Source organism: Periplaneta americana, chromosome 14 (genome assembly GCF_040183065.1).
Source record: "Periplaneta americana isolate PAMFEO1 chromosome 14, P.americana_PAMFEO1_priV1, whole genome shotgun sequence".
NCBI lineage: Eukaryota > Metazoa > Arthropoda > Insecta > Blattodea > Blattidae > Periplaneta > Periplaneta americana.
In genome coordinates, this window is record NC_091130.1 from 21,545,668 (window position 1) to 21,558,341 (window position 12,674).

At 33.2% G+C, this 12,674-nt stretch overlaps 1 protein-coding gene across 2 annotated transcripts in view; it reads left to right on the forward strand.

The window, feature by feature from the left end:
- ara (araucan) overlaps positions 1-12,674 on the forward strand; it is a 699,589-nt gene that overhangs the window by 495,664 nt on the left and 191,251 nt on the right. The window lies entirely within an intron of this gene.

Genomic DNA, 12,674 nt, shown 5'->3' on the forward strand with positions numbered 1-12,674 from the left:
GAACCCACTACCTGTAGAGGACCAGTTCGTCTTTCTTTCAAAAAGTAATTATATGCAAATATCTATTACAACTATTGACCTTCAAGACTGGTAAAATTTTATATGAATAATTACTTTGTATATCAATAAAGATTACCAAGAAATATGTCACACCATTTTCCATTATTATGAGGAAAACAAAATGGTAACCCATATTTCCTCCTTCTCCTCTAGCTATAGGCCTACATTAATTTTCAAATTAGAGTGTATAAATTCGATTTGTGACAGCAGTATGAAACTTTAAAGTTCGGGTTTCTCAAAACTTTAAATTTTGAGTTGTTTCTCTGTGATTTATTCATAACTTCACTCGTTATGCTAGGATAAAGGTAACACAATATTAAATTGAATTCATAAAGATAAGCGCTCGTTTACCATAATGAATTCGTTCGGAGCTTTCGGACTTTTATTATACTACCAGTGTCGATCACTTGTCTACATTTCTGAATTGTTCATCTAATAGTGTTGTTACTTACCAATAGAGTAGACTGCTGTGGATTAACGGTAAAACGAGAGGATCCGGGTTCAAATCCTGGTTGTGACAAGTTACCTGATTGAAGTTTTTCCGTGGTTTTTCCTCAACCCATTAAGAGCAAATGCTGGATAACTTTCGGCGCTGGCATGAGGCCCATCACCTTCATACTCTAGATAATCATAGCAGTTGATAATGCGTCGTAAAATAACCAATTAAAAATATTAGCCTACCGATAGAGCGAGAACATTACTTTCTTGTAGTATCCTGGACTAAACCTGAAAATAGAATGAGTAGATATCTCTAAGGAGGATGTAGCTTACATTTATTTGCGTTTGCTTCGGAAGAAGAAATAACAAACTAATCTTCGCTTCATCCACTTCATTTATGTCTTCACATACAGTCACGAAGCTTGAAATGAAACAGAAAATAATAATATACGTTACAAGAGCGGTATGTTGACGTTTTCATGTTCGAGGAAAAGATTGAAAAAGCGAAACGTAGTTGAGCTTTTTTAATTTCCGAGAACATGAAAACAAACATACCGCTCGTGTATCGTACATTATTTTGTGCGAAGATCGTTTATTACATACCTGAAAGACGAATTTCTAATTAGTTGCAATGAAATCTCCATGTTGGTTTCTGTTTAATGACGCCAACTTCTGAACACCAAAATATCTTTCTTCAACATTGTTGCTGTAAAATGTTTTCTGTGTTTACTATACTGCAGCAGGCCGTGATATACGTCTGTCTTTTTTTTCCCCCAGTCTATAAATGCGAACTTAAAACAAACGGTAAGGTTATGTAATGATTTATTTTTCATTTTAATATTTTAACAATATTATTTATATAACATATTGCAGTAATAACATCGGCATCTGGAATCTCGTTGATTTTTTCACGGCTTCCTTAATGTTACTTGTATCAGGAATGCAATAAGTTTCGTGGAGTAGTAGACTTTACTTAATTTTTGCAAATATTTAAAAACAATAATTAACATTGCAATTTAGGTGAAATTGCAGTGGTAAGTTTCCAATTTATAATTATTACTATGTTAAACGTCTCTAAAAATAATATGTTAAAAGCCTAAAGCAGTAAAATGAATGTCGCGCTTAAGCGGTAAGAAGAGGGAAATTGTTATGTGTGTTAGGTTGGGAATACTGAATGTGGTATTTCACACTTACCGCGTATTGGTTCTGTGCGGAAAACAAGCAAATATGCACGATCTCGCACAAAATGTTTTTTTCGTGTTTAGTGATACAGGAAACATTGTTACTAAATGTAAAGCGGCATTTAATTCGGAGCATGTGAATACACTCAAATGTATAAAATCATGGATGAAGCAGTATTAACTAGGTGAGTCTTCATACTTTTTGTTATTTTTGTTTGTCTCAAAAATTCCCGGAGAAATTGACACAATAAATTATAAGCCTCATAATAAATATGTTCGTAAGCAATTAAAATAGTTGTTTTGTAATATAACGATACAATATATACAGATACACAACATTTAATACTTAAGCTTATTACCGAACACAAGTTAAATTTAACAATAATTGTGTATTACAGTATCGGTATAGTAAAACATTATTTCAACTCGATCAAAACTCGATTAATCGATTAAATTCAAATAGTTAATCGATTAAATATTTTGACTACAAATATTATGAGAAAATGCAGGTTCTAAATCTCTAAAATTTTATAAGAAAATGAACTCACAATTGGACAAAAATTACAAGGTACCACAAGAAGATTTACTAGAACTTAAATATCTGATAAAAGTATAAAAAGATTACTAATAATATTTTCCAAACCAGTTTTATCAGAGATTGAAAAATAAAAATAAAGAAATTTTGCACTTATATAATTTGGTAACCTTAACATTGTTATGGTCTCTCTGACATCTTTAATATTTTTCCTGCATGCAATAAACACTTATTTGTGAAAAGTAGACTACTCTCAGACATATAGAGTTGTTTATTTTAATACAGTTAATTTTTTATTTGTCCTATGTAAAATATATTAAAATTTACATACTGTTTTGGGACCTAATTTTTCTGTTTTCAAAGAAATGGGAATTATTGTAGTCTACCTTTTGCATAAATTCATGTTAAATCAGTGTACAACATTTCAGAATTCTATCTCTAATGGTTGTGGAGTTATGAAATATTATGTGTGAAAATTTTCAAATTTTGTAAAATTTAATTTAAAGTAAAAAGTGAATTCTTAAAAATATTATTAGTAACCCTTTTTTATACTTTTATCAGATATTTAAGTTCTGATAAGTCTTGTTGTGATGCCTTATAATTTTTGTCAAATTGTGAGTTCATTTCTTTATAAAATTTTAGAAATTTAGATCCTGCATTTTCTGATAATAATTGTGGTCGTTCACGTACATATACCCTTAAACCACAACAAAAACGCAAAAGGAAAAGAAAATTTTACACGTTATAGTGCAGTGTGAATAACGCTTACGATTGTATCAGTGTGTACTGGGCTTTCAAAGTGTTGTGTGAAAGAGTAAACTAGTATTGATGTTTTGCGATTCAAATACTCAATCTTAGTAGAGTTTCGTACAGCATAGAGAGCAGCAGTAGCAGCAGGAACAGTGGCTATATAGGTAGGTCAGAGATGGTATCTTTGAAACCGCTGTGAGTCCCTTGTTTTTCATTTCATTTTATAGATGTCCCCACGTTGCTGTTTTATTGATTTGGACTGTAAACCAAGTGGCAACATGGAACCTCCGTCACGCGACGCAAGTCCATTTATGTACATGGAAAATAACAACAAAAAAAAGCAACATTTCACTGTCCTTTCTGTATATGAGAGAGGGAGGGGGGGGGGGAATATGGCTTGATGTTTTACTCCGCCCTCCAGTATGCTTCTGTAAATGTGATGGTAATAGTGGGCCACAAGGGTAATACAATAGACAGGCTCGAACAATTGTACGATGCAGTGTCAGAGTGTTGAATGTCTGGCCAGTTCGCAATAAGGCACGGAAGTCATGCTAACTTGAAAACAACAAAAATACCGAGAGAGAGAACTTTTGTTTGCTGTGATGTTCATATAAAACGACAGATAAAACCAGTGTCAAACCAGTCATCCAGCAACATATGACGCTGGGAGGGGGAGAATTTACAAAATAAGTGTAATATTATCTATTGTTTCCTGTTACTATGCGGAGGACCCGAGTTCGATCCTCAGGAATCAAGCAGATAAATGGAGGGCAATTCACCTATACTAATAATAAATCTGTAGCCGAAATTTTTCTGGCAATTTTCGATTTTCCAAAAATAATTGGTCCTAACATATATAATTAACCACCCTGAAACCGAAAATCGCATTTTTGAAATTTTTGTTTGTATGTCTGTCTGTATGTTTGTTACCTTTTCACGCGATAATGGCTGAACCGATTTATATGAAAATTGGAATATAAATTAAGTTCGTTGTAACTTAGATTCATTCAAAATACTTTATTTAAAAGGGGGGTTATAAGGGGGCCTGAATTAAATAAATCGTAATATCTCGCTTATTATTGATTTTTGTGAAAAATGTTACATAACAAAAGTTTCTTTAAACATGATTTCCGATAAGTTGTATTCTTTACAAAATTTTGATAGGACTGATATTTAATGAGATAAATGAGTTTTAAAATTAAAATAACGCCATCTAAGACGGTGCAATGAATTAAGAACAAATGGCTACGTCTATAAGGGACCTTGGACAACAACAATCGAAACAGGGGCCTTGGACATCAACAATCGAAAGCTATTAAACATAGCCTACAGAGAATGTTTCTGTGTTTTTATGAAGTAATATCAGAAGCTAAATTAACCGATTTGTATAATTATTAATTCACCATTGGAAAGTGTAGTTTCTCTAGATGGACATAATGCTATAATGTTATTACAGTAACGTCTGAGTAAATCGAGGACAGGTAAGATTAAAATAGCTTCTTATGCACAGAAAATTTGATAGGCTATTTTGTACATTCGTTTTCTGTATTTCTTAAAATAATGTATGTACACTCATTTTAATCTCAAATAATTAACGAACAACAAGAGTGTATTGATTTAGTATGCAGTAATAGTACGTTAGCTTAGCAATCCATTATTTTATAATTCAAATTTTAACTATGCTCAATCGAATCGTGTTAAAATACATAAAATATATATGCAATAAATGCAATGCAAAAAAAATTGGGTAATGAGCGAAGCAGATTATCTTGCGCTGTTGTACAAGTTGTTCCCTGGATCAAACGTCCTATTTTAATTATGTAATTACTTTATATTTATTTCTAACAGGTGCAGCGGAGCGCACGGGTACGGCTAGTATAAAATAAAGAAGAATGTATTGAGATGTTATACAAATATAAACTGTATTTAAAAGTAAAGATTACTAATTTTTGGTCCTACAGACTTCTCTGGTATGGTTATTATTTCTTAATGACGGAGAAAAATTGGCTCCGGCGCCGGGGACCGAACCAAAGACTCCCAGTTCTATGCACTGGGTGCTGTACCACTGACAAGCAAACATTCTAATGGGAGCAGATAAAAATGTTATTTTTTTTCTTTCACCATGTTAATAATGTCAAAAGAAGTACTCACACAAATTTTAGCCTCCCGACCGCAGTTCCGAGGGCCGTAAAAATTAGTTCGCCAGGAAATACAATTTCATTGGAAAAATTTATTGAAACAGACACAACAATTGTTGAGCTATTTTTCAATATATTCCCCACCGGAAATGAGACATTTGTCATTCCATGGGATCGACATAGAAGTGCAGACAGCTGTCAAACGCTGGTTCCGATCCCAGGACGCTGATTTCTGCGACACAAGGATACAAAAATTGATCCCATGGTATGACAAATGTCTCAATTCCACTGGGAGATATATTGACAAATAACGCAACAATTGCTGTATCTGTTTCAATAAATATTTCCATGTAATTGTGTTTTTTTCTGTAAACGGCCTCAGGGAAAATAACTTTTTGGACGGCCGAGTGGCCAAAATTTGTATAAGTACTTCTTTTGACATTATTAACACAGTGCAAGAAAAAAATTGAAATTTTTTATCTGCCCTCATCAGAATGTTTGCTTGTGGGTTATGCCGAGGCTCAATTCAAGATTCGATCCGGTACTGTAGATTCAAATTTGGCGTAAATGGATCGTTGGATTAAACGTCATAATAATATGAATAGAGACGAATTTGATTACTTTTCGGTTCCTATTTCTAACGACAGGCCTATATGAATTCAATCTCCCAAAAATGAGGAAGATTAGCTATTGAGTTATAGTATGACACTACTTGGAAATACATTTAACTGAATGTGAGATTTTTTTTGAGTCGGCTAGATAGCAGCAAAAATAAAAAAAAAAAAACAAGAAAATTATCCAAGGTACACTGACGTTCAAAGCTATCTGACCTACGATTTTATGATCGTATAAGCCACGGGATAAGTCAGAACCAAAGATATAAGAAATTGACAAACTTTGAAATAGTTCCGATATTTCTCAATAGGTGACCCTATTATTGCAACGGGTAAAAAACTATTTGGGAGAATGTCGATGTACCTTAGATTGAGTATAGATTATTCTCATAATTGACATTATCAGCGGTTTCCCGCTAAATCTAATGTTTTACACAATCATTAGAGGAAGATGAACTTTTGAATTTTATAATACGGGAATATAAGGGTGCAGTACATCACTTATTCATAGATTTCAAAAAGGCGTATGACTCGGTTAAGAGAGAAGTTTTTATATGATATTCTTATTGAATTTGGTATTCCCAAGAAACAAGTTCGATTAATTAAAATGTGTCTTAGTGAAACTTACAGCAGAGACCGTATAGGCCAGATTCTATCTGATACTTTTCCAATTCACTGCGGGCTAAAGCAGGGAGATGCATTGTCACCTTAACTTTTTAACTTCGCTCTAGAATATGCCATTATGAAAGTTCAATATAACAGAGAGGGTTTGGAATTGAACAGGTTACATCAGCTTCTTGTCTATGCGGATGACGTGAATATGTTAGCAGAAAATCCACAAACGATTAGGGAAAACACTGAAATTCTACTTGAAGCAAGTAAAGCGATAGGGTTGAAAGTAAATCCCGAAAAGACAAAGTATATGATTATGTCTCGTGACCAGAATATTGTACGAAATGGAGCTATAAAAATTGGGGATTTATCCTTCGACGAGGTGGAAAAATTCAAATACTTTGGAGCAACAGTACCGGTAACAAATATAAATGACAATTGGGAAGAAATTAAACGCAGAATAAATATGGGAACTGCCTGTTATTATTCGGTTGAGAAGCTTTTGTCATCTAGTCTGCTGTCAAAAAATCTGAAAGTTAGAATTTATAAAACAGTCATATTACCGGTTGTTCTGTATGGGTGGAACTTGGACTCTCACTTTGAGAGAGGAACAGAGATTAAGGGTGTTTGAGCATAAGGTTCTTAGGAAAATATTTGGGGCTAAGAGGGATGAGGTTACAGTGAATGGAGAAAGTTACACAACGTAGAGCTGCACGCATTGTATTCTTCACCTGACATAATTAGGAACATTAAATCCAGACGTTTTAGATGGGCAGGGCATGTAGCACGTATGGGCGAATCCAGAAATGCATATGGAGTGTTTGTTGGGAGGCCGGTGGGAAAAAGACCTTTGGAGAGGCCGAGACGTAGATGGGAAGATAATATTAAAATGGATTTGAGGGAGGTGGGATATGATAGTAGAGACTGGATTAATCTTGCTCAGGATAGGGATCAATGGCGGGCTTATGTGAGGGCGGCAATGAACCTCCGGGTTCCTTAAAAGCCAGTAAGTAAGTAAGTAAGTAAGTAAGTAAGTAAGTAAGGTATATTTATGTAATATTGGCGATACTGATTGTTACCTTCGCCATCTATTTATAGAAGTAATAATTAAAGAAGCGACACTTACACAAACAAGTTATCGAAAACTATCGATTAGTGATGTCAGGTACCTTTGAACGTCAGTGTAGGTCTACACTATGCTCAAGGTACAACAATCTGCAATATTCCTGGCAAAATATATCCAACATGAATTCTACTTTCACTGCAAGGAATGGATCTCCTGCATGAAAATCCAACACATTAACCGTTTGGCTACTGGTGCGCCATCTCTTGAAATACAACTGGAAATGATTGTGACATAAATTCCATTACAGTTGTATCAGTAATAGGCCTAATCCTGCCTATGTAAGCATCTCCTCGCTGCTCATCGCAATCTCCGTGACATCCAGCAGCGGTTCGTCAAAAGATGGCGCGCATCGGGAGCAGCGCAACTGATCTCGAGAGAAGAGCTTTGATTGGCCGCGTGTAATCTTCCCTAGTCATTGGCTGAGAAGTGTCTCACTGCCCCAGAGATTACATATCGGGCTGATAACAGAGGCGGTGGGATGAAAGCGAGTCAAGCAAATATTGTCACATAACGAGACAGCTGGGGCGAGACGAAGCGATTACGGCCATTGTTACACACTCCACGGACCACTTCAGAGCTGCGGACGAAGACTGACGCGCTGGACAAGATCAGCGTGTTTTATGATAGTCTAATAATAATAATAATAATAATAATAATAATAATAATAATAATAATAATAATATCAACTAATGATAACATAATACTAACTAATGATAACAATAATGATGATAATAATAATAATGATAACAACAACGTAGGCTAATAATAATAATGATGATAATAATAATAACTAATGATAACAATAATGATGATAATAATAATAATAATAACAAGGTAGGCTAATAATAATAATGATAATAATAATAATAATAACTAATGATAACAATAATGATGATGATGATAACAATAATAATAATAATAATAACTAATGATAACAATAATGATGATGATGATAACAATGATAATAATAATAATAATGGTAACAACAACGTAGGCTAATAATAATAATGATAATAGTAATAATAATGATAACTACAAAGTAGGCTAATAATAATAATGATAATAGTAATAATAATGATAACTACAAAGTAGGCTAATAATAATAATGATAATAGTAATAATAATAACTACAAAGTAGGCTAATAATAATAAATAATAATGATAATAATAATAACTAATGATAACAATAATGATAATAATAATAATAATAATAACAACGTAGGCTAATAATAATGATAATAATAGTAATAATAATAATAATAATAATAACAACGTAGGCTAATAATAATAATGATAATAATAATAATAATAATAATAATAACTAATGATAACAATAATGATGATAATAATAATAACAACAACAACGTAGGCTAATAATAATAATAATAATAATAATAATGACGTGAATGTGTTAGGAGCAAATCCACAAACGATTAGGGAAAACGCGGAAATTCTACTCGAAGCAAGTAAAGCGATAGGGTTGGAAGTAAATCCCGAAAAGACTAAGTATATGATTATGTCTCGTGACAAGAATATTGTACGAAATGGAACTATAAAAATTGGAGATTTATCCTTCGACGAGGTGGAAAAATTCAAATACCTTGGAGCAACAGTAACAAATAAAAATGACAATTGGGAAGAAATTAAACGCAGAATAAATATGGGAAATGCCTGTTATTATTCGGTTAAGAAACTCTTCTCATCCAGTCTGCTGTCAAAAAATCTGAAAGTTAGAATTTATAAAACAGTTATATTACCGGTTGTTCTTTATGGTTGTGAAACTTGGACTCTCACTTTGTGAGAGGAACAGAGTTTAAGTATGCTTGAGAATAAGGTGCTTAGGAAAATATTTGGGACTGAGAGGGATGAAGTTACAGGAGAATGGAGAAATTTACACAACGCAGAGCTGCACGCATTGTATTCTTCACCTGACATAATTAGGAACATTAAATCCAGACGTTTGAGATGGGCAGGACATGTAGCACGTATGGGCGAATCCAGAAATGCATATAGAGTGGTAGTTGGGAGGCCGGAGGGAAAAAGATCTTTTGGGAGGTCGATACATAGATAGGAGGATAACATAAAAATGGATTTGAAGGAGGTGGGATATGATGGTAGAGAGTGGATTAATCTTGCTCAGGATAGGGATCGATGGCGGGGTTATGTGAGAGCGGCAACGAACCTCCGGGTTCCTTAAATGCCAGTAAGTAAGTACGTACATAGCATCATAGAATTACAAAAGATAGCTCTGATGAGAAGTGTGTAGCCTACATATTAAAAAAATATATTGTGTTTTATATAGGACAATTTTGCATTACCCTACTATATCTTATATAAAAAATCTTGACGTATTTTTAAACAAATTTGGTGAAATCTTGTAGCCTATTTGATATAAGTTAAGTTAGATATACCTTTCATAAATTCCTTAACTAATAGCTATCTGTGGTGCGCGGTAAAAGAGCATAGACCTAACTAAAAATGAGTTGTTTCGTGTTAGGACCTCTGTGTAACTGTAGAAAATGTCTACCCTCTTTCATAATAATATGGGCCTAGAAATTAAGATTTTCAAGGCATCATGATGCTTTTGGACCTCCTTTCGAAGTTTGCTTTTGCTCTGCACTAAACTTGCAATTCGTGACTTATGCTCTTTTTACCGCACACAATAGATATTATAAACTGTAGTTAAATTGAGAGACTAAGCTCGCAAAAGATAGCGTTGATAAAATATAAAGCATTTTCTGTAATAAAACTTCCAGTGAATATCACTTTCCTTAAAATACTTTACTTCTTTTTCTTTTCTGTATAAATCGTTTGACACGATATCTAGTCCTGTGATTTGATGGAGCTAGAACATGAATTATGTTTGATAAGTCCCTGCATTTTCTCTCCCTTTTTTTTTTCCTAATAATTTCATGAGAATATTTTGACGTGATTTATTGTAGTCCAGAAGATGACCTGTCCCGAATGTATTCTAAGTATTAGAAGAACGGACCTGAAGAAAAAGAAATTTATAGCCTTGCTTGAGTGAAAAATACAAGTTGCATTATAAAAGACTGAGTCTCTGCAAAAAACAGACATGAATGTGACAAATTAAGGAAGATAATTTTTTTTTTCCTCCGTGCCGTCATCACGCCTTCATTTTCTTGCGGTTCCATCCCCATGTACGTAGAGTTAGAGAAGGCGTTCGGCTTCTGTTTCCAGACATCCGCATTGGAATGATGGATGGTGATGATTCTTGTGAGGTAAAGAAACTGCCCTAAGGTGTAGCCTATGTATGCGACTCTAGCAGGCAACGCTAAGGTTTACGATGTCCATATTAGTAAGCGTTTAAGTTACACGTAGAAAAAATAATAAAAGTAGAGAACTGATGTTTTTATATAGTACTGTAGCTACAATTATGTGTGGTTGGAAAGATGTTACTCTTAAAGTGAATTCAGTAACAAGTAGGCCTAAACCTAATTGAATGGCTGTCTAGAATAACGTTGTAATTCCGTTTTTGACCAAACTGAGTTTTCGATTGAAAAATGTTGTATTGCACATCTTGCATCCTGTGCTGCCATCATCTTGTTGATATTCACACTACTTCGACAGCTGTAGTATTTTGATTGTGTTGCTGAGCTGAATAACGTTGTAACGCAAATAAAATTGCGGACAATCATACTTTTAGCGTATCACATGGGTAGAGGTTATTGCCAATGCAAGGCCAAGCAAACCATTTGAGGTTGTTCATATGCAACAAGAATACTTTAGGGATATAGGGCTACTAAGCAAACAATAAAAAAGGTTCCAGACCTGAAGATAACAACAGAAGCCTGGTTTCAGTTCAGTTCTGATGATCATATGTCTATGAAAATGAGGAAATTCCATGATATATTGTTACTATGTGCAATGTATTCTTAAAAAAAAAAAAAAAGCAAGCATGCAAAAAATAAGACAGTAGATCATATTTCACAAGATACCTTACCTCGTGTTTATCATGGCTCTATTCCAAACACAAAAGAGAAAAAAATAATGATCTGATTGCAATGTCAAGTTTTCTTCCCCTTGATCATGGTTACTCTGAATTCTACCATGGCCTAATAACAGAACAAAGAAAAAAATGCATTGTTTTGTGTGTGTAATATTGATATTGTATGCCTAAACATATAATCTAAGTTGTGTAATTTATTTCAAGTCCTTATGATATACATTTGTCATTATTATTATTATTATTATTATTATTATTATTATTATAGATAATTTATATCCTTATGTTCATTCAGATTTTTGCCCGTTAATTCCGGGTATAGTTATGAGAGAAAATGTGAATATTTTAATTGTCAAAATCTATATGCTAGACGCCATGAGCTAGATTATCTGTTCTTTTGTAAAGTCCTCAAAGGTGATATATCCTGTGACTCTTTCTTAAACAATATTACCTTACGTATTCCAACAAAAGATATGAGAGCCCACAAACTTTTCTATATTAGAAATTCGAAATTTCTTTCACCAGTCTCCAGATGCATTAAAAATGCCAACATGCATTGCTGCGAATTCGATCCCTTCAATGTATAGACTTTGTTTGCTCTTGGCAACGATTTATCATTGATGTATTATTTTAGGCATTATACTCAATTAACATTGTCTCATAGTATTCTTAGTTATCCATTCATCGTCATTATTGTAATTAATTGTAATTATATTTATGTGTAATAATTATTTTTGTTTTATGTTTTTTGTTATATTTGTGCTGAACCGTAATTGGCCACTGGCTCTTGTACAGCACATTAAATAAATAAATAAATAAATAAAATAAATAAATTATTATTATTATTATTATTATTATTATTATTATTATTATTATTATTATTATTATTATTATTATTATTATGCGGATGACGTGAATATGTTAGGAGAAAATCCACAAACGATTACGGAAAACACGGAAATTTTACTGGAAGCAAGTAAAGAGATAGGTTTGGAAGTAAATCCCGAAAAGACAAAGTATATGATTGTCTCGTGACCAGAATATAGTACAAAATGGAACTATAAAAATAGGAGATTTATCCTTCGAAGAGGTGGAAAAATTCAAATATCTTGGAGCAACAGTAACAAACATAAATTGCACTCGGGAGGGAATTAAACACAGAATAAATATGGGAAATGCCTGTTATTATTCGGTTGAGAAGCTTTTATCATCCAGTCTGCTGTCGAAAAATCTGAAAGTTAGAATTTATAAAA